At 44.2% G+C, this 26228-nt stretch overlaps 2 long non-coding RNA genes across 3 annotated transcripts in view; one reads left to right on the forward strand and one right to left on the reverse strand.

The window, feature by feature from the left end:
• LOC113604322 (uncharacterized) overlaps positions 1-26228 on the forward strand; it is a 732424-nt gene that overhangs the window by 621317 nt on the left and 84879 nt on the right. The window contains exon 9 of one of the 2 annotated variants that reach the window (XR_008293730.1): positions 5595-12251. The exons of the other annotated variant lie outside the window; for it this stretch is intronic. This is a non-coding gene — a long non-coding RNA (uncharacterized LOC113604322). Of the gene's footprint in view, positions 1-5594; positions 12252-26228 lie in introns of those variants that run through there. 2 annotated transcript variants of the gene reach the window in all.
• On the reverse strand, positions 5820-25538 carry LOC113604321 (uncharacterized). Its single transcript, XR_003426182.2, has 5 exons — positions 25364-25538; positions 12708-12909; positions 11446-11507; positions 10778-10968; positions 5820-6585 (listed from the first exon to the last, which is right to left on the reverse strand). It is a non-coding gene; the product is annotated as an uncharacterized LOC113604321 (long non-coding RNA).

The following is a 26228-nucleotide window of genomic DNA, read 5'->3' on the forward strand; positions in this document are numbered from 1 at the left end:
TTCAATTTCAAGTACGAGTTGTGACTCCCACCTCTGTGTCAGGGGTGACGGTGGACACTGTGCACTTGTCTGTTTTCATCCTCATTCTTTGCATGTATAGTTCAAGGAAAATGCCAGTTTTTAACAAATATACGTTCAGACAAACAAACCTTTCTCCCAAGGAACTAAGTTGAATGGATCTCAAAGATATGAGGAAAAGTTTCATTATATGAAGCAATGACATTTAGTGGGGCCTTAATCCATAGCCCCTCATATTAAGGTAACATTAAATCATCGCGTCAAACAAATATTTTTTCGACACCTGTGCTGGACACTGGGAGCACAGTGTCGAACATGGATTTATTTCTTCTTTCTCATGAAACTTCTGTGTCTCCTGAGGGGAAGCCAGACCAAACAGGAAAAAGGCAAGTAAACAAGCAAATGACGTAAAATGGTTCCAGAATGTGACAATAATAAGGCCACATTTCATTGATTTTTAAGACACATTTCTTTTCACCTTTTAATATTGTTGAAATTGTGATGTCTTAAAATGGGAATGTGGGTTTAATATATTGTTTTTCCCCCTGAGAAGTTATTAAATTGATGCTTTGACTTCCGATCGATGGTGTCTCAGAATGGACGAAATATGGTAATGATAAAAGCTCACATTTATTGAACACTAACTATGAGTCAGGTGCAGAGCGGGACATGCTGCAGCATTGTCTCTTTTATTCTGGATAACAACCAGATGAGTCATGTAGAAGCCCCTGTGCTTTACAGGTGAGAGAAATGCCTCTCAGGGATGTGAGGCACCTGGCTTAATGGCGAACATCTGCAGGGGCCAGTATTTGAACCGGGCATACCTGACTCTGCTGTCTTAGTTGCCAGTGTTATTCCCTCCCCCTGCCGCCGATCCCTTTTGGAAATACTTGGTGCAAAGCGATCAATGCTATTAGGATTTCCCCAAGTACTCCTAGGTTGTCTATGTGGTTTCTGTGTAACGAGGAGGTACCCCTGAAAGGTAATTTGTGTGTAAATGGGCTCCCCAGAAACACACTGCAGAGACTACACCCGCAGAGCTCGTGTCCACTAGTGAATCTTGGGACAAGGACTGGGGCCCATCTTGATCAGTATTCTTGCAGTCCTTGACCTGCTCTGGTGAGCACTTAGAAAAAGGTACAAAGCAACCTTTGTATTACCTGGCAGTCCCTTTAGAAAGATGTTCTGCTATGAAGAGAGAAAACTCTCGATTTTACTGTGGGGAGGATAGGGTCTGCAGTGGGAGGATGCTAGAGATACTTTCTAAACCAAGCCAACCCCAGAGAGGTTAAGCGGCTTGCTTGGCATGCCTGAGGCTGCTTGGAGAATCAGAAGCAAGGCCCTGACCTTTCAGACCCACGAGAGGTTTATGTCGCTCACTGGTTCACCTCTTTGTCCTCTGTCCTTTCTCCTTCTTCCCCCATTTCCTTCTCTCTCTCTCCCTCCTTGCCTTTCACTTCCTTTTTATTTAAAGAAGGGCATGCTAGATTGAAAATGTAAGAAATAACTGTGGTGGCCAAAGCAGTGAAGAGTGACAGCTAAAATAGAAAGTTCTGGAACTCGAAAAAGTATGAAGGACCACTAAGATTAGTTGAGGATTGATTTATGTGGCTAAATAGTTAATATGCTCAAAGAGGTTTTAAAATATGAGGCTTGTGATTAATATTTATAGCTCTAAGTGATGAGAAATGACCAGAAAAGAAGCCTGTTGGGTTGACTTAAAGATTCGAAAAATCTCCTGAGATCATACAGGCTCAGGAAGGGGGAAGGCGGCTGTGCTATCGTGTTGGAAGAAGCTGGCTAATGCATGAGGAATCCAAAACAGGAGCTCTGGGAGAGGCTGTGTATGCACTGGAGGCAGGAGGGACTTGGAGGCAATTTCCACCTTCATTGAATTCATCTCACACAGACTGGCCTGATTTGGTTTATACTGAGCTTGTAAATCGAAGACTGCACAAAAAACCAGCGCATGAACTAGTAACCTATTTAGAAAATTCGTGAAAGAATTGGAAACGGAACACTTTGAATCCATCCAGTTAGCCACCGGAAAGAAACACTGAGGGAGAGAAGGACTTCTGGAAAAATGGGTGCTTATCTGCCCTGCCTGCCTGTGGCTGTTGCCACGGGGAGTCAGCTCACTGGCTGTCCCAAGAGAAGAAATGTTTGTGGCTACAAATCTGCACTCTGTAGTTTAGTGTTCCCGGAGATGTCCTCTCCCTTTGGCGTGCGAGCAGTTTATATATATTTGGCTAAGCTGAATTCTTCTAACTAGAATATAGCACGCTGTCTTGGAAATTTCTCACTGCTAAATGAATGTTTAAGAGCCTGTCATTAGTTGATAAACATAGGTACAGAAGAAGAAACTCCTTTTAAGAAACTCTGGCATTCTGGCCTTAAAAAGAATAAATTACAGTATGATTAGTCACTTCAAAAAGGGTTTCTTCATTTAAAAAAAAAAAGCTTCACCAATGAGTATCTTTGAAAAAAAAAAAAAGAAACCCAAATCAAAAAAAAAAGAGAAAACTTTCCAACTTTATATTCTTACAAATATATTCAGTATATAAATGTAGGTTACTCCACCTAAATATATACGCAATGAACTTTGCACTACTTTGAGCTCATTCATGCATTCGTTCATTCAATCACATAAGAGATATTCAGGCAGATCGCATGAGGAAGACAGAAATAAAATAGTGTCTTAATCTTCAAGTAGAAGGAATTGTCACTTCCTGTTTTTGGTGATATTGACTACGTTTTATGAAAATAAAGTGTTTGCTGTAAAAGATTTAGTAAATACAAAAGGAATCACAAGGAAGGAAGAAATAGGCCTGAAATCTCCATACTCAGAAGGATTCACTGTGGGAATGTTTATCCATTTCCTTCCTGTTACTTCTGGGAGTGGTGCAGGCACGTGTACAGGGCTGGCTGAAAACAGGGTTTGAGGTGGGGCGGGGGGTGGAGACACCGAACCAAATGAAAGCAGGGCGAGAGCTTTGCAACTTCTAATGAGTTTGGACTTTTCCCTTTGGTGATGGGACAGATGGATGAATTAATGGCAAGGGAGTGGTGCACTTTAAATGCCTGGAATCTCTTTTCTCCTGCCTCCTATAGGAAAGAGGAGCTCTACCTGGCTGGAAGGGTGTGTCAAAGAAGATACAAACAATATTTGGTGTCCCTAGCCAGGCTCTGTGCTAAGTGCTTGACATGGATTTCACTTCCTCCCCTAACAACGCTTTGGGTGGGAGATCCCACCGTGCCCCTTTGGCAGAGGATTCAGCTACTGATGCTTCAGGAAAATCCATATGCAGGAGGTCAGCCAGCTAGCTCACAATTGATGCGATTAGGATTTGAACCCAAACCATCTGGCTACAAGAGTCCCACTGCAATTATCTATTGTTGTCTAACAAACCAAGCTGAAATTTAGCAGCCAAAAGCCACACCCATTTTATCGCAGTTGGAAATCCAGGCAGGGCTCAGCTTGGCTGGGTGTTTCTTCTCCTTATGGCACTGGCTAAGGTCACCTACTGATATTCACCTGGTGGCTGGGCTTTTTGGGGGGAGGGAGGTCCGAAATGACTTCACTCACTTACTTTGTGCCTTGTCCGGGATCGCTGGGAGGGCCGGTGTAGCTGGGACTATTGACTGAAGCAATGGCCTCTTCAGGATGGTGGTCATCTCAGGGTATCTGGACTACTTACATGGCAGTTCAGGGCTCCCCAAGGCACTCGCAAATAGAAGCTGCCTTCGGGGTGCCTGGGTGGCTCAGTCGGTTAAGCCTCCAACTGCAGCTCAGGTGATGATCTCGCAGTTTGTGGGTTTCAGCCCTGCATCAGGCTCTGCACTTTGAGTGCAGAGCCTGCTTGGGATTCTCTCTTTCTCCGTCTCTTTCTGCACCCCCACCCCCACTTGTGTTCTCAATCTCTCTCTCAAAATGCATACATAAACTTAAAAAAAAAAATAAAAAGCTTCCGATGTCTTAAAGCTTGGAAAGTGGCACAGGCCACTGCTGACATTCTTCTATTGACCAAACAGTCACAATCCACCTGGAATCAAGGGGACGGACATAGATCATCGCTCTTCAACACCATCTGTGGCCATCCTTAATCTCCGCACATCTCAATACTTAATCACTGAGGAGACAGTGAGAGCCTGTCTGAATTGCTGGATTGTCTAGCTGGCTGATTGATTAATCTGTTAATCAAACGCACATTGGACAACTATCATGTGTCCGACACCAGGATATAACAAAACAACAGACGAGGTGTCCACCCTCAGGCACTTAGACTCGAACAAAGTGGCTAATCGTCACTGAGTAACAAACAGGGAAGATCGTGGGGCATCAGGTGCCAGGATGGACATGAGCCAGCTGAGGACTTCTAGGGGGGTGACTCTGGACAGCTTCTTCAGGGAGGCCTTGCTGACAGGTGGGGTTTCACCTACCAGTTGACAGAGGAACAGAGGGCTCATCCTCTAGAAAGAAGAAATAGCAAGTCCCCAAACTCTCAAGTAGGAAAGGACTTCGTGAATCTATGGAACCAAGAAGAAACTAATATGCCAGAAGGATGGTGGAAAAGGTGGGGTGTGGTCCCAGCAAACAGAGCAGTGGGTAGGAGCCAGACCACCCAAAGCTTCATAGACCAGAGAAATTTCATTTTATCTCCCTGGCAAGCAGAAGCCACTGGGTTTTGGGCAGGGGGTGTAGCGTGATCTAACAATGTTCACCTTTTCAGTGCATAGCTACAAAGTGCTGTGTGACTTTGAGCTGGACATTAACCTGTCTGGGCCTATTTTCACACTAGTAGTAAATGGGTTTGAGTGAATTGCAATGATCTTTTCAGCTTCGGTATCTTGACTCTGCATGTCCCTTGTTTACATTCGCACCTGGGATTGGCCCATCTTCACTTTGCAAGGAAATAAGCTACCTCTCGGACATCCTCCCCAGTCCTTCCTTCACGAGGACTGAGCCCTGAGCCCATGTGTCAACACCAGCCCGACCAAGACATTTTATCCACAATTGTGCAGATTAGAGGAGGAGGCAGAGATTAGAAACGGCAGGGTTTGCACATTCCGACGGTTCTTAACTTGATTTAAACTTTTGACCTGTAATGCTTCCCAGCTGTTTTGGAGTCACACATCCCATCTTGATTAGACTCGCCCCCAAAAGTGATCCAAACAGAGGGGGGTTGTTTCAGGGACCCATCACCCTGCCTGGCCCTGGGGTTTGCAATTCCTGGCTGAAGGTGGTCATGGTCCCCAAGCCTTTTGCTTAACACAGCCCAGCAGCAAGGGCTCACTCTCTTCCCCTCTCACTCTGTGCACACGGGGGCCACCTTTTTAACAATCTGTTTTTACAATGTGGAGAAAGAGGTGGGAGCAGGGGACGAGCCAGAGTCCCTGCCCCCCCACACTTAATGTACCCCAGGTGGCGGGAGTTAACTGGGAAAGCTTGGGGCTCGGGTTCCAAAGTACACATTGAAATAAATGAAAACCAACTGGAGTTGCAATGGGCAGAGGCACAAGAAGAAATTTCATCTTCGAGGTTATTTTTTCTTTCTTTTTTTTTTTTTTTTGTTCAGAATGCTAATCACGGGGTGAACTCAGAAGGAATGTGCTTTCTCAAGATGAATTTCCTAACATGGTAGAAAATGGACAGAATCCAGGAAGCAGCTCTGTCTATTGCCTGGGGATGGATGTCTGTGTGCTGGCCACGAGGGGTGACCTCTCCATCCATCACCGGGGATGGAGCCCTGGCGCCTGCGGCCCACAGGATTCGGGGAGAGAGCTAAAAGTCCTCAAGTTTCTCCTGATTCTCTAGGAGCCAGAAATTCAGAGCCCTGGGTCCCACATTTGGTTTCTCTGAAAATAAGCTTTCAGGTGATTCTTTTTGTACGTGATGAGAAAATGCCCCAGGAACTCATATTTTTGTTCTGCGTGTTTCCTAGCATCTACTCAACTAAAGCACAACAACGTATTTGTGTAAATTTGTGCAAATCAGCTGACAAAGATTTCCTATTGTTTATTTCATGGACTCCATTCACTGGGCCACCCTGGAAATTTACGGCCGTACAATTGTTTGGAGACAGTGTATGTGGCAGGTTATGGAAACCAAACCTCCAGTCAGAACAAACCACCTTCACCATTTGGAAGCGTTGACAGGTCCCTGCTCACCTGGGCTCTCCTACTGAGCCTGGTTCCTGAGGGCCTTCCTTCAGCTCCGGACTCAGCCAACTTTCTCATCTTGGTTACCACAGACTCTCTTCCTGCATGGTTGATTCCAGTCCCCCTGATTCTGTGGCTCTTCCCCAAACGTACCAGACAAGTTCTTAATCCCTTTGCATGCTCTGTTCCCTCTGGCTGCGAGAGTTTCCTCATGTGCCCTCACTCCATCCGCCCTTGAAAGCACATGCTCCCTGGAAAGCCTTCTCAGTGGTTTCACGTACAATGATTTCCTGTTATTTCTCACTGCGAATATGACATTGGGCCCATTGTAAGAGGATCCCATTTTGTGAGCCTGTTGAGGCTAGGCGCCCTGGTTCATCTCTGTTTCTCACAGTCCTTGCCCAATGCCTGCACAAAGTAAATGCAAAATAAATGTTTTCTGATTGAATTGGAGCACTTAATAAATATAAAACTTTATATAAAGATCCAGTTTACAAATAACAGTAATTTCTAATGAACTCTACAAGCATTTTTTGAGCGTCTGCACATCCAGGCATTGGGTGACAGCTTCTGCTATCAGGGCACAGCGTGGGTTGGTGTTTTATGTTGCCATAACACAGGTGCAGACATCACCATAGCTGGGATCCACCGGTTCCTCTCTTCTCCGTGACATTTTCCTCAGCTCCTTCCTGACTCCTGAGCATGCCCAGTGAGCCACACTGGGGAAAGATTTCACAGGGCTGGGACTGTCAGCCCCAGGGGCAAGGTGACCAGTGTTTTATTACATGATTACCATGGACAAGGTCCCATGCCTCAGTCACTTCATTCTTAAACCTCATACCGTTCCAGAAAGAATCCAAAGAAGGAGACTGTTATAAGTTCTGTTTTACATATGAAGAAATGGAAGCTTAGAGAAATTGTCATTGGCCTAAGATCATTCATCTACTGATTATATGTCTAGAAATCTCTAAAGACCCAGAACTCGACTTTGAAGCCTAGACTTCTTTCACTGATCCCTGACGACCTTGTGTTTACTACTCCCACCTCTGCCTCAAACAAAGTTCCTTATAATAAACAAACATATTTAATTGACCCTACAGGTGCATAACTATGTATATCTTGTTGGTGAAAGGGCATCATCAGGTTCAACTCTATTTTTTATGCCATACTTCTTTTTTATGACGCACTCTGGGACTTCCAGATGCATTCAAAACTTCCCTAGGTGTTCATTCATAAGGCAGATTCTACCTGCAGAGGAGGGTTCAGGGGACACAGAAGTGTTGGCATCAGACTCTGGTCCTCCAATGAAAAGCTTCTGCAAGGAAAACTGGACGTGGCTTGATGCTGAGGCTATGAGACACTCACCATCAAGAGGGAAGCCAAGGATTCAGCCAACGTGTGCAGGACTCTTGGGACATCATATCCATCACTCCTCTGTTCTATCTACTGTGTGGGTGGAGGGAGGTTTTATTTTATAGTATTTTATTTTATTATTATTTTTTTTACTTTTCATTTGGATGTGACCCATCTTGTCAGCCCATTCTTTTATGCCCATGCATACAAATTAATTCTGTGGGTAATTCTGATAGAAAATTTGATGAGTTGGCCAGAGAAACTTCAGCAGAGAAATTAAATGAAAAGTAGTAATTTTAAGAGAGGAGAAAAATAAAATGACAGTTTTGATCATTTCAGGCCCAGGGCATTGGATGGAGACGACATTTCAGCATTCTAATTCATTTCCTCATTTTCATTCTTTATTTAAATTGCCACTGCATCTGGAAGGAGGCTTTTCAGCCCATCCTGAACTTGCAGGAAGTGGCGGAGGTTTTGCTGCCCGGGTTTGTTCACTAGGTGGCGTGGCTCAGACTACTTTTCTGCGTTGCCCGGATTCAGCTGGCTCAGGAAGCCATCACTGGACTCCTGTCAAATTTCTGTTAATTTCATTTGGGACAAACAGCATGCCCCTAAGAGTATAAGAAGTCGGGGGATTCTTTGATTCTCGAAGCAGGAGTTATTGCTGGAGAAGTGCCTGCTACTGGATTAGGAAAGATTCATAGAGCCCGGCAGTACCTTGTAGATCATCGTGTCCATCTGTGGTTTCCAGACTTATTCGTTAGAGTAAAACACTTTCCTCAGCAAAATGCTATGCAGAACCAAATACGTAACACAGGAAATAGCATAGCTCCTGTGGTTGCTTTCTGGAACCCTTGGGATTCGAGAACTATTGATCTTATACCTTCCCTCCCTCCCTCCCTTCTCTTCCTTCTTCTCTCCCTTTCATTTTCCAGAGTTGGAAATGGAGGATGAGGGAGGACAAGATGTTCATGGCAGATCTTGGCCCCAAACCAGTCACTGAATAATCTTTCTGTGAAGCCACTGCCTTGTTTATTTAAATCCCGCTGAGTTCCCATTAAAGGAGTCTCCAAAGAAAATGGTTCTAAATTCCCTGGGAGATACTGTTGTGGATGGAGACACACAGTTGTTGAATCAGTGTGTTGACACTGATCATAAATTCAAACAGGACAAGTGTGACAACGATGAGTCTGTGGATTCCGGGCCAGACACTGGACAAACTCTTTCATGCCTTATTTTATTTTTCTTCACAAGAAAAATGTGAGGTTTGTTTTTCTATTCCTACTTTACAGATGAAGAAAATTAGATTCAGAGGTTAAACTTTTTGTATCAACTAATGTATTAAGGTAGGGGTGAAGCTCTTATGACAAAGAGACCCTAAAACACAGTGTCTTAAGTACAGTAGAATTTACTTCTTCCTCACATGATAGTTCACAGGAAAGTGACCCAGGGCAGCTGGGTGTGGCTGGGCTCATTCCAAACTATGGCTTCTATCTCTGTATCTAATATGGCTTTACCAGATCCTTTCACCTCCGCAACATCAGAGAAGCCATATAGCCAGTAAATGATGGGGCCCAGATTTGAACCAAGGCTTATGTGATTTGAAAGGCTGGTGTTAACTGACCACTGGACAAACTTCCCACGTTACTGGGGCACCTGGGTGGCTCAGTCAGTTGAATGTCCCACTTCAGCTCAGGTCATGATCTCACAGTTTGTGGGTTTGAGCCCCGTGTCAGGCTCTTTACTGACAGCTTGGAACCTGGAGCCTGCTTTGGATTCTGTGTCTCCCTCTCTCTCTCTGCCCCTCCCCAGCTCATGTTCGCTCTCTCTCTCACTCTCTCTCTCTCTCTCTCTCTCTCAAAACTAAACTAAAAACAAAACAAAACAAAACTCCCAACTTCCTCCATTACTTCCATCCCCAATCATTACAGACCAAATATAACAACCAAGTGCCACCATCTAAGGCATCATGGTTGGTTGTGGTAGCCAGCCTGCAAGATGGCTTCCAATCATTCCTACCTGTGGTATCCATGCCCTTGCGTAGTTCCCTCTCACAAGAATGGGGCCAGCCTGTGTGGTCAACAGAATATCATGGATATCATCGACAATACCTTTTGAGGAGGCTAAGTCCCCAAAGATACTGAACTTTCTGCTTAGCTCTTTCTTGGATCCCTAGCTCTGGGGAAGCCAGCATCATGCTGGAGGACACTCTAGCAGCCTTATGGAGAGGTCCACATGATAAGGAACTGAGGCCTTCCAACAGCACCCAGCACTAGCTGGCCAGCCGTGTGAGTGCACCGCCTTGGAAGCAGATCCTGCGGTCTCAGACAAGCCCGTGGAGAGCTGCACCCTGGCCCGATCCCGAGTGTAACGTCCTCAAACTTCCTGCACCAGAATCAATCAGTAAAGCTGCACCCAGATCCCTTGCCTCATGGAAAATATGTGAGATAATAAATGTTTCTTTTTATTTTATGCCACTAAATTTCATGGTAATTTGTTATGCAGCTATAAATAGCTAATATATTAGTATAGATGGGAGGTTAAGAGGATGCATTTTTTTTCCTAGCCCAAACTCCAACCACCTTCTCAGGAGAGCCTTAACTGATCCCATCAGGGAAGTACCTACTTTTCTTTCCTCTGAGTCATGGTTCCTTTACCCCATCTCATGTCACTCAGAGCTGAACTATGTATGTTTACAAGTCAGTTTCCTTCTCCAGACCGCTCTCGTTCCTCAGTGACAATGGCTTGTGTTCAGATTCTTCTTCCCTGTGGCCTAAGAGCGCCAGATTACATGTGTATTGAAGTGACTGCCTGAAACCTTCTACCTATCCTTCAGCTCATTTGTTTTATAATATTATGCACATATTTGCTTCAGATGTAGGCTCTAGAAACATTGTGTTGCCTTTTACATGAAGCCTCTCAGTTGCTTCTTTGTTACAGTAACAGGTTTTTAAAAATACTCTGTATAAATAAAAGATAAATCTCCTAAGGGCCAGAGATCATGCTGTTTTAGGAGCTTTTACAAATAGTTAGCACCTCCTTATTCTTGAAAATCAGGCCTGAAATCTCATCAAAACAAATGTCCCCTGGAGATCCCCAGGGCTGAGATTTTTTTTTTTTTTTTTTTTAAATCACATTCCCTCTTTTCCCATTTAGAAGAGGAGAGAGGAGGCCTGTCATGACCTTGCTTGGCTCAGGTCTCCCCTGTTTCCCTGACCTGGGGGTTTCTACCTTCTGATGGACCTACCTGCTGCATTTCTGAAGCCACCTCATTTCCAGTCATGCATACAGCCTTGTGGGTAACTTTTTTGCAAAAGCACCCAAGAAGTTTCATCTAAATTTCCTTCCACGGCGCTTAATTTAGAACTGTATCAGAGGGAAGTTGGAACACATTCTGTGTCCTTTTGAAACCTAGATATTGTTCTCGGTCTTCAGACTCTAGGAAGTTAGGGAAATTTGTGTAAGTTACACGGATTTGACTTTTGGTTTAACAAAGGAAGAAGTTGAAATGTTTTCAGTGTGATTGTGGCTTAACAAATGAAAAAGGAAAAACAGGATATTTTGTGATGGTCTACATTGTTCTCTTGTTGAAAATGCCATGGTCGCAATTCCTCATGGGTATCCACATTCCCATCTTTACTGGGCCTTTGGTCAGAGACTTGAGTCTAGATTGATCTACAACCTTCCTCCTCCAAGAGTTACGTGTTCATATTAAAGAACATTAAGGAGCAGATTTTCTTTTTTGCTTGTTTTTCATGATGACCTTAATTAACTCACATGGGACAGTGATTAAGATCATGTTTATGAAAACAGTCATGCATCAATGCATCATCAGAGAGAGGGGTTGTAAATTTTATCCCCCAAAACTTCCCCCACCCCAAACACATCTCAGTTATAAACATTTTCCATGCTTACCCAGATTTAAGGCTCTATCGATCCACATCATTGATTGAATAACATTGTATTCTTTGTTTTTGCTGTTAATGAAAAAATCAGCTACGTGAATTCCTGTGTCACTTGTAAGATGCATTCGTATTTTTAAGACATAATGAAAAAGGAAAAGAAATATTTATCATATGCTTAAGGATGTTTGATAAGTTTCTTGAGAGGTAAAGTCTCTTGATTCCTGGAGGTGATCAGGCAGAAACATGAATGGAGGTTAACGCACTGGAAAAAGCGCTCTAAAGTCCTGTCAATATGCCTGTTTCCAACACGAGACAGAAAGATCTTTGAGGAAAGGGATGATGTCATGTGCACTGCTGGGTCCCTAGCACCTCGGTCGATGCCCAGCACCCAGAGTCACTTGATAATTATTTGCTGAACGAATCAAATATCGGAGATCACAGGGCCTCCTTGATCTCTTCTGAGTTCCACCCATGCCCTCATTATCTCCCCACCTCAGAAGGCTGTTGCAAGCATCGAATGAGGTTACCATGCACCCAGAAAGTCCTGGTATAAGTTAAATTCTCGGCAAACAGATGTCTGCTCCTTCTGCTCCTCTTCACGCTCCCCCTCCTTCCATATTCTTTGCCTACTCAGGATCCTTCAACAGAAATTAAACTTTGCAGACGTATTCCCCAGGGCCTTCCCGAAGACATACTCTTTCTGGGAGAAACTGAGTTTATTGACTCTTCAGCCTTGAGAGAGCAGTACGGGGGGTGGGGGTAGGGGGTTTGGATCGGGGCTGGTAGAGGCCCTGCTCCATCAGGCTGGTGGGGGGGGGGCAGCCTGTGCCACAGGACGCTCCTGTCTCCCCGCGCAGACCAAGCTTCCAAATCAGGGGAGGTTTTCCCTCCCACAGCGGGGCTCATGTCACCTGCCCCCTGAATGAAGTCTAGGCTGTTGGGTATGGCACTCAAGGCCTAGTTCTTTGACCTAAGTTGTACTTCTGTCTTTGTCCTCGTACTGTATCTATCACAGGCCGGGAATGTGAGAGGGGCTGGGCACATTCACGTGGGAGATGTGAAGAAGGAATATTTTTCCTCTCCATCCATTTTCTTATTGAAGGGTGCTAGAACCCGGGGGACTGTGGTTTGAAGTCCAGCCCCAACCTCGTGTGCCCTCCCTCTCTGCCCATGATCATCTTCTTCCAGAATGGCCTCCATTCATGTCGTCTGTCATCACTTCAGGCCCATGTGGCTCACGGCCTGCCACCTCCTTCCTGCAGCCCAACATACCTGCCTTTGCAGAGTGAGAACTTCAGTAGCTTTGGTCTGCTTTTATTAAATGCATCCAGGTGGAGATGAACCTTGTATGCTGGGCTGGAGGTGAGGGTCATTTCCCCAAAATGCAGTAGAAGCCAAAGAAGAATTTAAAGTGGGGTTGACAATATCAGGCTTGCGTGTTCGATCACTCAGGCAGTGTTGTGGTGGACAGATTCTGCAAGGGAGAGATGAGAGGCAGTGAAATAATTTAGGAGTTGAATCAGGCTTGGTTGGGTCTGTTGGTACTAAACCCATCCCTTACCTGTCTTTTTATTCCTGTTCCCTAGCTTCAGAGGGAAGCCGGGATACTCTGTGTCTTTGTTCCTTTCCTTCTCCTCCTTCGCGCTCTCTCTCTCCCTCAGTCTCCCTCTGTTCCTGTCTCTCTCTCTCTCTCCTTTCTATATAGGCCTTCCATGATTTCAGCTTCCCCCGCATGATTCCAGACCCGGAATGATGTTATCTCCCCCCATTTGCCCCTGAAATCTAAGGAAGGTAGCAACTTCCTGCTGCTGGGAATCTCTGTCACCTCTGTGGATTCTCAGCTCTTCCAACACTGGTATAACCAAATTCCTGCTTTTAGTTCCTCTTGTTCAGATACTTTCTGTGGTTTCGGTTTTTCTGTCTGGACCCCGAGATAGCAGGCTACTGAAGTCATACATGTAAATATGTGAAGGCCTAAATAAGAGTGGCTGGAGGAGAGGGGAAGGTTTAGAGATGGCCTTAATTAAAATCCTACATAGAGTTGTAATTCTTTGTCTTCTTTACCTAAAGAGTATCCTTTGTGGGGCGCGCCTGGGTGGCTCAGTTGGTTGAGCGTCTGACTTCAGCTCAGGTCATGATCCAGCAGTTCATGGGTTCAAGCCCCGCATAGGGCTCTGTGCTGACAGCTCGGAGCCTGGAGCCTGCTTTGGACTCTGTGTCTCCCTCACTCTCTGCCCCTCCTACGCTCATTCTCTCTCTCTTTCTGTCTCTCCCCTCTCAGAAATAAATACACATTAACAACAATTAAAAGAAACGTTAAAAAACAAGTATCCTTTCCTATTATGACATTCCACCATTTGGGATACTGTCCCCTAGATCTCAAATAGCATTGGTCTTTTAAGACCCCTTTGTTATGTAACTCTGCCAGTAAAGAATGATGCTTGGTCAGGCATGGGTGCTTTAATTTATCACCAGTTTTCACGTTTCCATGAAATGAAACAGACAAGGAGAACAAAAGACTAAAACAGAAATGAGAAGAGAGACAAAGCATTAACCTACAAGTTAATAGACCAGGTATTTCTGCTTACTTGTTTGCTTTGGCTAAGTGTCTAACTACCTGGGTGATCTCAGGTGAGTCACTTTCCTTCTTTGGGGCTTACTTTCTCCATCTTAAAGAATATGATCCTAATGTGCCTTCCAGTCTTGGCCAAAATTCACCATACTCTCTACTGTCCTGAGAGCTTATCATGGGATCCATCCCATTGACTTGATGACTTCTCACGCTCTCAGTGACTGATCCGTGATATTAAAGCCTGCATAAATGCTAATAACCTTGTTTCCCTTTGAAAAGCTATGAGAGTACAGATGGATTTTCCAGGCCCCATCTGAGCTTTGCACCCAGCAAATCAAATATCACACATTTAAATGTCCTTGGCACTCAGTGTAGACAGAAGCCTTAGCCAGACATTGCAAGGAAGGTTGGTTCATTCACCACAAAGTAGTTCAAAGTCAGACCCTCTGTTTTTGAAATGAACCAACTTGCCTCTCACCGTCTGTTTTGTAGGACCTGGAATGATACACACTCTTATTTCCATTTGCAGCCTAATCTGTTCCCAGAAATATGTACTAGAAACCAGGAGAGAAATGTCATCCTTTGGCTGGTTACCCTAAGATACCACAAGCTACCTTCTTTTTATTTTCTTATCTTTTCTGTATTTTAAATTATCATGCTTTTCTAGAAATATCTTTATTTAAACATATTTCTCTGTCTGGGAGAGTGGAAAAATGCACTTCTTCCTTGACTGGCACTAAGGTCCATGCTGGAGATGGTGTCTCCTTTTTCATTAAGCAGAATCTCTCATGGGGACCTTGGCGTCCTTGCTATGTAAATTGTATGGAGGTGTTTGTTTAGATGTTGATGGCAGCTTTCCAACCCATAACATACATGTGTAGTCTGTGGCAAACACTGCTTATGTTGGGGATTTCTGAGATTAAAGACACGTGGCCCCTTCCATTCAGGATGTCAAATCTGACGGGGAGAAACAGAATTGTGAATAATATATGCTATAATATTGGTGGATTTATAGTATTGGATACCTCTGTCATCTTGCAAGTTTTACCCTCATCCTCCAAAGCCAAAGAGTGGCCACTAGTGGCCAATTACTGAATGGCCGGTGTAGAACCACTGAGTGAGTTATAAGGCGTCAGGACTAGAATTAGATCTTAATTTGCTAAATCTTTTTTTCTTTTTTTCTTATTTAAGTGAGAGCTGCATGCACATGAGTAGGGGAGAGGGGCAGAGGGGGGGAGAGAGAGAGAGAGAGAGAGAGAGAGAGAGAGAGAATCTTAAGCAGGCTGTATGCTTAGCACAGAGCCCGATACAGGACTCAATCCCACGACCCCGGAATCATGACCTGAGCCGAAATGAAGAGTCAGATACTCAACCGACTGAGCCATCTGGGTGCCCCCTAACTTCCCAAATCTTGGCAAAAAGAGTTATTCTAATCATTTTTCCAATATGGGAGTTTATATACCTGCATGTTTGAAACAAAAGTTTCCAATATATTCAAAAGTATGACCTGTCAATTTGAAGGTGTGCCTCAAAAGTCATAAAAGTGGTACATGGATCTCGTGCCAACACTTTCTCTTAAAGGAACACACCCTAGGAAGCTATAGATGCTCTCAAATGTGTATTGTATGTTCATTACAGAATTATTTGCAGTAGCCACAGGAGAAAAATACCACCTGATTATAAAGTGTGACTTCAGTCAATTATGATAGGGTGATATGATAGAATGCCATGCAGTGGTGATGTAGAAAAGGACTTAATGGCAGGGCAAGAAATTTATGATACATAATTTGATAACATAGCAGGTGATGAAATTCTGCAGGCAGTGAGATTAAATTTAAATATATGCACGTGTTTGTGTATGTAATATAGTGATAGATATAGATGTAGGCACACACACATATTGGAAGAAATGTAGAAGGGTATGCATACTACTTAACAGTGGTTATTTCTTGATGAGGCTATGTGAAGTGACATTTTGTTTTGTGCATGTATGCTGTAATGTCTGTGGATTGCTTTTAAAATCAGAAAATGTGTTGATTAAAAAAAATGGGACTGGTTTCCAGATATGCTGAAGCCAGGACAATTAGTGGGGGCTAGCTGTCAGAGCCACTGGAGAGATTTTGAGTCTACAGGCTTCAAAAAGCCCCTTCCAGAATGAACTCCAACTTTGACATTTGGAAATGGGCCACTTGAAAATGGACATTCCAAGCACATCTGTGTATGTAAGACTGAGGGTAGTTGTAATAAACAGATCTCTGGATGACATGGGATAGTTGGTTGGGTTGGACAGACTGACAATGGAGAGTCTTAACCAGATGGAGTTCACGGGATGGGGGCTCATGTCAATGCTCCCATCTGCTTCAACTCCTTCTCAAGGCACTGCTGTCACAATAGGGGAGTAATTAGAATAACTCTGAAGCAAGACAACCAAGCAGTTGCTCTGACATAGTCTGACTCAGACTTCAATATTGAATCAGGATCATGGGTATGGGATGGCTCTCCTCTTACCTGATTCACGATGGGGATTTTACATTGGAGGCACAGAATGATAGTGGAACTTACTCCCTGAGACTAGTGATATACCTGAATGCATCTCAACAGTGCCCTACGAACCACTTTCTAGAGGGAAAAGTTGGAGGCTTCCTCTGCAAATAACTAAGACAACAAATTACCTATTGTTTGGGTATTTTGTGGCCCACAGTGTGCATCGATTAGATGTGGTTTCCTTGGCTCCCTTCCACCACACTCATGCCCTCTTTCCATTCCTTTTTAATTCCCAATAAGGAGGAAGGATTGGCTAATCTGAATAAGTCCAGGAGAGCCACTGACGTTTTGCTGCTGGGTGTGGTGATCATATGTTAAGGATCATCATTCCCATAACTATTCTTTTTCTTCTTCCTTCTCTACAAGTCTGGGCAGGGCCTATCCTCAGGGCCAGTTTTCTGCTTCACTCTCCAGGTTCCCTGAGTTTGCAGCTGGGCAGACAAGGGGATCAGAGCCCCTGTTTTCGTTCCACTACTAGCTTGCCATCCAGAGCAAGTATGCATTCCTCTGTGGCCTGCAGTTGTCCCATCTGTGAACCAGAGGGATAGGCTTGGTAGTCCCCAAGTTGTCTTACAGCAGGATTTCTCAACCCTATTGACATTTTGCGCTGGATAATGTCTTTGTGTGCATCACAGAATGTTTACCAGCACCCCCGGACAGTAACACTGCCCTCTCCCCTTATGACAACCCCAAGTCTCCAGATGTTGCCAGATGCCCCCAGAGGAGCAAGATTGCCCCTAGTTGAAAGCCACTGCATTTCTCCTAAGACTTTCTAGGTGCACTTTCACCCCCCCATTTGCAGTGTTGGAAAGTAGCATGTGGTTTTTCTGATACATGTGGGCAGGTATCTCTAGAAAAGCCACATCACTGAGAGTTCAATTTAAAACTCTTGCCCTGACACACAACCATGTTGAGAGGTCTGGCTCACCTCCAGCAGACCTCAGACACCCTGAAGGGTGGGTGTTTCCCATAGGGACCTTTAGCACAGCCCCTCCTCTGCTTCCAGAGGAGTCAGGGAGTGAGGCCTTGTTCTGCTTCCTGGCCCCTGAGAGCCCATGCGGATTTGGGGCTTGGCTCAGAGCCCGCACAGGGGAGAGGCTGGTGTGGAGGCGAGACCAGGGCAATGATGAGAGAATGCAGGAGTGGGGTTAGGCATTTCCTTAGCTTCATTGGAAACAGATGCCTAGCGGAGGTGGAGGGCTGGGGCCTGCTCCAGACCAGCGTGCTTGGCAGCTCTCCTCCCCATATCCCTCAACCCCCGCTGTCTTCCCCCCCCACCCCCACAGGCACCACCAGGTGATTATTTAAGAGGAGGGCTCTGGTTTTAAGGGAAGCTATGTTTGTGTGACACAGGAATGAAATCTGTTTTCGTGAGAGCATGAGCATATGTGATAGGACTCTATACATGTGATCATAGATCACTGGGATTAAAGAACATCAGGGCAATAAGGTCCTTCACTGATCTGAGTTCAGCATCTCCATCTGAGGTCTGAAATCAAAAAATAGAATCCAGGTCAGTTAATTCCCATGGTCTTTACCCATAAACACCCAAACCTCAAGTCCTCTTTTAAGACGTAACTCATTAAAATATAACTGACTACACCTGCCATTTGTGGCCTGTGCCTATGGCAGACATTACTAACTGATCACAGAACTCTTTCTTCCTGGGTCTTAATCCTACCTCATGATCTTTTATCTACACCACAGTCTAGGTAGCTAGTACCAATCAGAGACGACATATTTGTCAGTGATTTGGTCTGTCAGGGTCTTTTTAGAGATACAGTTGACCCTTGAACTACTCCGGTCCTCTTATATGACCATTTTTTTCCATAGATACAGCAGAGTACTGCAAATGTGTTTTCTTCTCATAATTTCCTTAATTATGTTTTTTTTTTTCCTCTGGGGCACCTGGGTGGCTCAGTCAGTTAAACGTTCGACTTCGGCTCAGGTCATGATCTCACAGTTCGTGGGTTCGAGCTCTGTGTCGGGCTCTGTGCTGACAGCTCAAAGCCTGGAGTCTGCTTCTGATTCTGTGTCTCCCTCTCTCTCTGCCCTTCCCCGACTCTCTCTCTCAAAAATAAACATTAAAAAAAATAATGTATTCTTATCTCTAGCTTACTTTATTGTAAGAATATAGTATAAAATATCAGTTAATGAACTGTTATGTTATCAATATGGCTTCTGGTCATAGCCAGCTATTAGTAGTTAAGTTTTGAAGGGGGGGCCTGAGTGAGTCAGTGGGTTAAGCCTCTGACTCTTGATTTCAGCTCAGGTCATGATCTTGTGGTTCATGGGTATGAGCCCTGCGCCGGGCTCTGCTCTGACTGTGTGGAAACTGCTTGGGATTCTCTCTCTCTCTGTCTCTCTCTCTGTCTCTCCCTCTCTCTCTCCCGCCCCCCCCCCCACTTGTGCATGCACACTCTATTTCTTCCTCTCAAAATAAATAAATGAATAAACCTTAAAAAAATATATATAGTAGTTAAGTTTTGGAGAATCAAAAGTTATACACTGATTTTTGACTGCAGGAGGGTGTCAGAACCCCTAGCTCAGTGTTGTTCAAGGGTTGACTGTATGTGGAAGCAAGGACCTGTGGATATGTGTTCATTTGGGATTGTCTTTTTGAGAAATGATCAAAGGAAGTACGTCAGAAGTATTTGCTATTCCAGGGCTTCTCGAACTTCACTGTGTACATGAATTACCTAGGATATCTTTCTAAAATGCAGTTAAACCTGGGGAGAGTCCTGGGATTTCTGCAGCTCTAACAAGCCCCCAGGTGATGCCGATGCAGCTGGTCCACAGACCACACATTGAATAGCAAGCTGTTCGCCCAATGGGTTATTTTACCACTTAGGAAACCGATTCAAGAGGCTGAAGAGAGGAGTCAAGCCTGCTTCACCATCAACGTGACAAGTTGCTTGGTGCAGGAATTCCAATAACCTTTTGCTCATCATTCTGTATTTCTACTGACTTTTTTCTATCTCTCTACCCCTGCACCCATCTTGCGGTTACCAACCTGGTCCACTGGGGGCATCTCAGAACTGATGTCCACCTCCACTGTGGTGTGTTCAGACCCTGACCACAAGAAAGCACTGTTTGTCTTCACATTTCTGATCCTTCTGGAACACTCTTAAAGATCCTGCAGGAAGCCACACCCTGCTGAGAATTGAACCTTAACCTAGAGCAATGGAGTGGTTGGGTAGTCACTGAAAGGTCTATTTCCTTTGAGCGAACCTCATTTATTTATAGAAGTCCTGCTGTGCGTGTGGGGCGGCTCATCAGACCTTACATGTCCTGTGATGGCTTAAGAGAAAGGGGTGGGGCCTCATTTTTTGGTAAATCACCTCTGAGTTGAGAGAGTTTTTAAAATCCACCCTGAATAACAGAAAAGGGAAGAGTAGTGGGGAGGGGGCATTCCTTTCTTTTTATTCAGTAATTGAGACATCTCACCTTACACTGGCATAATTATATTGTCAAATGGAAGATGCTTCAAGTAATTAGCAACATAATTAGTCAAGCTTTTCTGCTCCTCATGTCCTCAACTAGAACAATCCTTGTATCCAGTGCCCTTTGCAGCACAGGACAGTCCTCGACAAGGAACACGTTCTTCTTCCTTTTCTTTTAATGAACAAAGAGAGAAAAGGACAACGTATGCAGGGTCTTTTAGGGATGCCTCAGAAAGGCTGCCTATTTGGTATTGGTTACCGAATAAAAACTGAATTTGGGGGAAGATACCATTAAAAAGCACATAACATGGCTTTGGTCAGGTTGTTGTTGCTGCCCTTGTTATTATTATTAATAATAGTAACACTTTCTTAGAACTTGGTTGTTCTTTCCTCGGGGTTTATGAACTTCTCTCTGACAATCTTTTCATCAAACACAAACACTTGGAAATTTTAGCTGATTTTGCAGAGCTTGTAAAGAAGTCTCTTGATGTACCAAACCCTCCCTGCCCAGAAAAGCAGAGATGTGAAGGAGGTCAAACGGGCTCTGGTCTCCTCCAAGGGATGAATCTGGGTTTTGTCCTTGCCCTTATCCTTTGCACTTGACATATGGTTGGCATCCAGTAAATGGTGACTCCATGAGTGGTACCCAGGCCATATCAACTGGGGATAAAATGAGGCCAGGTGCTACTCACCATGTACTTGGCCAAGAGCTTCAGTGCCTTTATACACATTAGCTCATTGGCTTCTTGTAGCCTTCCCACAAGACAGGTAGCATCATACTCTATTGAGAAGAAAGCCAAGGCTCAGTGAGGGTATATTGCTAGTAAACTTGGATCATGGATTCTAACTGAAATGTCATTGGCCCCCAAGTCCACAATCTGATTATTACCCCAGTACACCAGAATGATGAAGACCATTTCTCACCCATTCCAACTCCCTTCCCCTCACCAGATTCCTCTCTACTACTCCACGACTCATTGGTGCTCTTGGATGTCAGTCTTGATGGGGCTTCCTGACTATCTGGGCTGTGGGGCCTCTGGGAGTAGTGGGGAGCTGGGGGGCTGCCATACTTTCTAGTCGACCTCAGAAACACATATATTTAGATTTGAATCTAAACGCTACATATCTGAGACAAATTACGTCATCTTTCTGAGTTTCTGATTTTCAGTCTGTTAAATGGGAATGAATATACAGACAGACATGGATTGATGGGTGGTTGAAAGAATGGAGGAATCAATGGATTGGTTAATCCAGAACAAATAATTAATAAGAAGGTGATGGGTGAGAGGGTAGGCTGTGTTGGCATTAACGTGTATAAATGGGTAAGAGAGAGATTTCCTTTCCAGAGTTGAGATGCTGCTACATCTTAGGGTCGGGATGAAAGGACTCAGGAGTAAAAAGCAGCCAAGATACAAGGTTAGAACCCAGCTGGGGCCTTTGTAGTTCATTTTGTCTCAGGTCAACCTCTGCCAGGTTTGTGTCAGGGAGCATAAGCTAGATGCTGCATAAAATCAGAATTCCATGGTCAAAGGTCTTTAGGAAATTTAACCTGCTCTTGGAGATTCACACAGACAAGAGCATATTAAAGCCTTTGAGAAGTCTTACAAAAACCTGTTCTATTATAAGTGTCATTACTGTTTAAAATCCAGTGATTCTGCAAACTTTGCTCACAGAGCCTGTGTTTCACGTATTGCTTGTTAACTTCAAGAGGAACTATGTCTGTAGCGTGTGAACTTGACACACGATGGCCCAGATTACAGAGCACTCTCGGTGTTACATCCACTTGCATGCGTTGGTGGTCATGGAGAATCACACACATGCTTGGGAGGCAGCCTCCCGATGATCACGTGATAGAATTAGGACTGGTATTACTGTCTCCATTTCACAGGTGGGTGACTGGGACTCAGGCAGGTGGAGCGAGGTGTCTCAGTTCGCGTGGCTTACAATGGACAAGTTGGACTCCAGTCTAGGTCTGCCGGTGCCAAGTTGGTCCTCTTAGAACCACACATACTCCCACCGGGCAGCCACGGAGGCCTTTGGGGTCTGCTTGGTTATCTCTGGATGCCAGATCTGTCGAAATAGGTCCAGGCAGCCGCATGCACTTCACTTTGTGTAATGCGGAAATGCTGAGTGCACTTCACAGCCCGACAAGCAGCTCTCCAGCAAAGGATAATGGAACAGGAGAGAATGATCGCACTAACAAAGGCAATAATTACCCTATCCAGGACTTGTACAGCACTTGGCCATTTTATGAGCCCCTTCATGCTTGGCGTCCTTTCTGATCATCGCAGCTACCCGATGCATAAGCGAGCCTGGCCATTTTTCCTCATCTGACACGGAAGAAAGCAGCAGTGCAGAGAGAGGTTAAGGATAGAGTAAAAACTCACACAGCATGTCAGCAGCAAGACAGTGATCCAATGCTACCTCCTCTCTCCCGACTATTTCTAACATTCGGATTGACATCCGATAGAGAACATGGCAGAAACAAAGCTTTCTCTTGCTCTTCCTTTCCTCCTTCCCACTCTGTTCTTTCCTCCTTCCTTCAAAATGAAAATTTCAAAATACAGAAATACTTAAAGAGAACCATCATCCTTTATCCTACCATCCAGAGATAACCACCGTGTATTTGCTTCTGGTAATTGTTTTCTGCACATTTTCTCTTATTTAATTTTCTCCAAAGCATAATTTTAAATGTCTGCAAAGAATTACACTTTATCTTAGTTTTACATAGCCCATCTTTTGTTGTTGGAAATATAGAATGTTTTCACATTTTCTATAATTTAAATAATGTGCTAAATATCGCTACACATGAAAAACTATTGTCCTTGAGGGGCACCTGGGTGGCTCAGTCGGTGGGGCATCTGATTCTTGGTTTCGGCTCAGGTCAGGATCTCATGGTTTGTGAGCTCGAGCCCTGCCTGGGGCTGTGCTGGCAGTGAGGAGCCTGCTTGGGATTCTGTCTCTCCCTCTCTCTCTGCCCCTTCCCTGCTTGTGCTCTCTCACTCTCAAAAGAAATAAACTTAAAAAAAAAAAACCCAAAAACTTTTGTCCTTGAGATGAATTTCCTGAAATTTTAGAGTCAAAAGGGTTCCAGATATTTTATACCTTTGCTAGATATTTCTAACTTCCACCTAGAAAAGTTTCACTAGTTCCACAGCTCCCTGAGCAACTGTTTTTCAACACTTAGTATTATAATTCTTTTTGACCTTTTAAAAATTCACAGGTATTGTTTTGATTTCTATTTCCTTAATTACCAGTTTGGATGATTTTTATTTAATTTTTTTTTTGGCAAATTTCCTGCGCATGTCCTTTTCCTGTTATTTCTACTTTTGTTTTACCTGGGTTATGCTTTTATTATTAATTTCTTAGAAATGTTTATATATTAAGGGAACTAACATTTATGTTGCAAATGTTTTTTCCCTAGGTTGAAGTCACAGAGAGTTGAACACAAGGAGCCATGTTTTTAAAGTTTATTTATTTTGAGAGAGAGAGAGTGAGAGTGCATGCATGTGTGAGTGGGGGAGAGGCAGAGAGAGAGACAGAGACAGAGACAGAGAGGGAGAGAATCTCCAGCAGGTTCTGTGCTGACTGCATGATGTGGGGCTTGATCTTATGTGAGATCATGACCTGAGCCGAAATCAAGAGTCCAATGTTTAGCCGACTGAGTCACCCAGGCGTCCCTGTGAGTCGTGTTTTTAATTGATGAGGGAACCTTTTTTGGGGGCAGGGGACAGACTTCAGTCCAGGGTTAAGAAACAGTTTCTAGTGATGATGAAAGTTATGCAAAGAAGGGATTGGTGGCTTTGTGACAACCCCATTTCATGAAGGGGTAAATCAAGACTCAGAGAGGTCCAGTAACTTGCCACAGGTCATGCAGCAGAAAGTCTCAGAAATGAGATTTGAACCCAACTTCTGTGTTCTGTCTACTGTGTGGCATCGTAGCATCCAAAGCAATGTTGCAGATATAAATGGGTCACAGTCCAGAGAAAACATCAGACAAGGAAAGAGGCAGGAGAATGGAGAAAACTAGTAAGAAATTGCGATTGGAGTCCTCAAATAAATGCATTCAAAGAAGCAAGGGCAAAGGTGCCCATTCAAAAAGAGATGGGGTTACATGGCCAAACCACTGTCCTCGTCCCCACCTTCCCTCACCCCCTGGGGACCCGACCTTGGGTACTTTTAAAGCCACTCTTGGCTTGCTCAGGTTCAGACTCATTCTCTTAAGAAGACAGACATGGTGTCACCTTTTGAGTGGTACCATTTCCAGTATTTCAGATTCTCTCTCTGTCTTTCTCTCATTTCTATTTCTTTTTATTTATTTTTCTTAAACCGCTGAGCCTGATAAATTAGGGCTATTAAGAGACTCTTTGTTATTCTGTCCTGGGTTACTATTTTAAGGGCTAAAAAACACTCATAAATATATGGATGCTCCGACTGTAAATGGATACGTTTTCGCCAGTGAAAAATTCATTTTCTCTAATATACGTTTTTAAAGTGTCCTGCTGAAATTCTGCACAATATCTCACCATGATCTTTCACTGTTCCTCCCATTTTTATCCGATAAAAGCAGATCCATCATCAATGCGGTGCCTTTTCTCTGCACCATAAATAACAGTTGGGGAAGGGGAGCCTCTCCCACAACGCAGCAGCATCGGATTTTTACCAGTTTTGGAATTTATTGTTAAGCCTTCTTGGGATGGGAGCCAAAAGTACTTGCATGCCCATCAATTACCTCACGGCCTTCCTGGTTTTGGACAAAGGCATCCAAAGCCCAAGCACGGAGAAATTTGCATCTGATTTTCGCCTTCCTTTCTGGATGGAAGATGGGATATAGTGGGTTGTTATACATCCCAGCACTTCTGGGTCAGCCCCAGTTTATGCTTATGGTCTCAGTGAAATTATCACGAATGACCTCTTCCACTCTCAGAAGTGTCTTCGTTTAGATGATAAATTATATGGTCGCTACAGATGTAGGCTTAGAAACACCCCATATTGCCTCTCATATTTTCCCCACCCCCCATCAGATGTTCATTCTGTGTATTAAAACTAGTTCCCCATCCATCAACCCCTCATCGTAGTCCGGAGACCTATAGTCACAGGAAACATCTCTGGGCTGGAAAGAGTGAAGAAAGGAACATGGTGTTCAGTCCCACCATGTGCAAGGCTCTATGCTAGAGGCTTTTCAGAAAGGTCATGCTTTCATTGTGAGATCAATCCCACGAAGTACTATAATTCACCAGTTTCAAGATGCATGTGGTTTTCATTCATTAATAACTCAAAATTGGGCTGTGCCTTATAACTGATGTCACCTTATCACTGCTGTTGGCCATGTAGCATCGTGACATACACAGTGTTGCCTTTGCACGTACCAGCATCACAACTCCCAGGATGGGTGTCAGTGGCTGGGAAGAAAATCCTAGAAGCGGAGATCATTTTTTTGAGTCCCCAGGAATCAAATGGTTGTGCAGAAAGGGTGACAGAATTGCCAAATCAGAGGTATTTAGCAATACTCTGAAAGCAGGCATCAACAGGAGGCCAGCGCTGCATCACCGCAAAGGCAGAAGGAACATTCAGCAAACATGTCTCGGTTCTTTTTAAGGATTCTTTTAAGAACTGCTGAATCACCTATAATCTTGATGACACGGAGGGCAGCGCTTTTTGGAACATTACCTACCTGATGATTTTGAATCACAAAGTGACTCTGAATCTGAAGAAGGTTTAGGGATACTTTCACCCATTTAATCCACTCATAATTTTCCCTTTATACATAAGCCCAAGAGTGATAAAATACCTGCCAATTAAATAGAGAAGAGCATTTAAACTAGCAACAAGAAATAACTTTTAAGAGACTTAAAACATCAGGTCCAAGTGATTTGGAAGTATCCTTTCTTTCTCAGTGACGTAGAAGACAACACGCATCCTACAATTGATGGTGCCTGATGGTGATTCAATACGTGGGCACTGGGTACAGGTGGGGCCATTTCACAGGTGAGCCTAGAAAGGTAATGTGGTTTGCTTGGCATAAAATCACACAGTTAGCCAGTGGCGGTCCTGGAGGTGGGTTGGATTGACTCAAAAATTGATTTAAGTAACAGTCATGGAGTTGTGACAAAGTGCCAGACGATGTCCGTTGAAACATATTTGGACCTTGTCTTCACAGAGGAGAGGGCCAGTGGAGGGACAAAGAGGTAGGTGCTTGTGATGCACCCTGAAGGCTCTGATGGTAGCAGGACA

This window comes from Acinonyx jubatus, chromosome E2, assembly GCF_027475565.1.
Source record: "Acinonyx jubatus isolate Ajub_Pintada_27869175 chromosome E2, VMU_Ajub_asm_v1.0, whole genome shotgun sequence".
NCBI classification, from domain to species: domain Eukaryota; kingdom Metazoa; phylum Chordata; class Mammalia; order Carnivora; family Felidae; genus Acinonyx; species Acinonyx jubatus.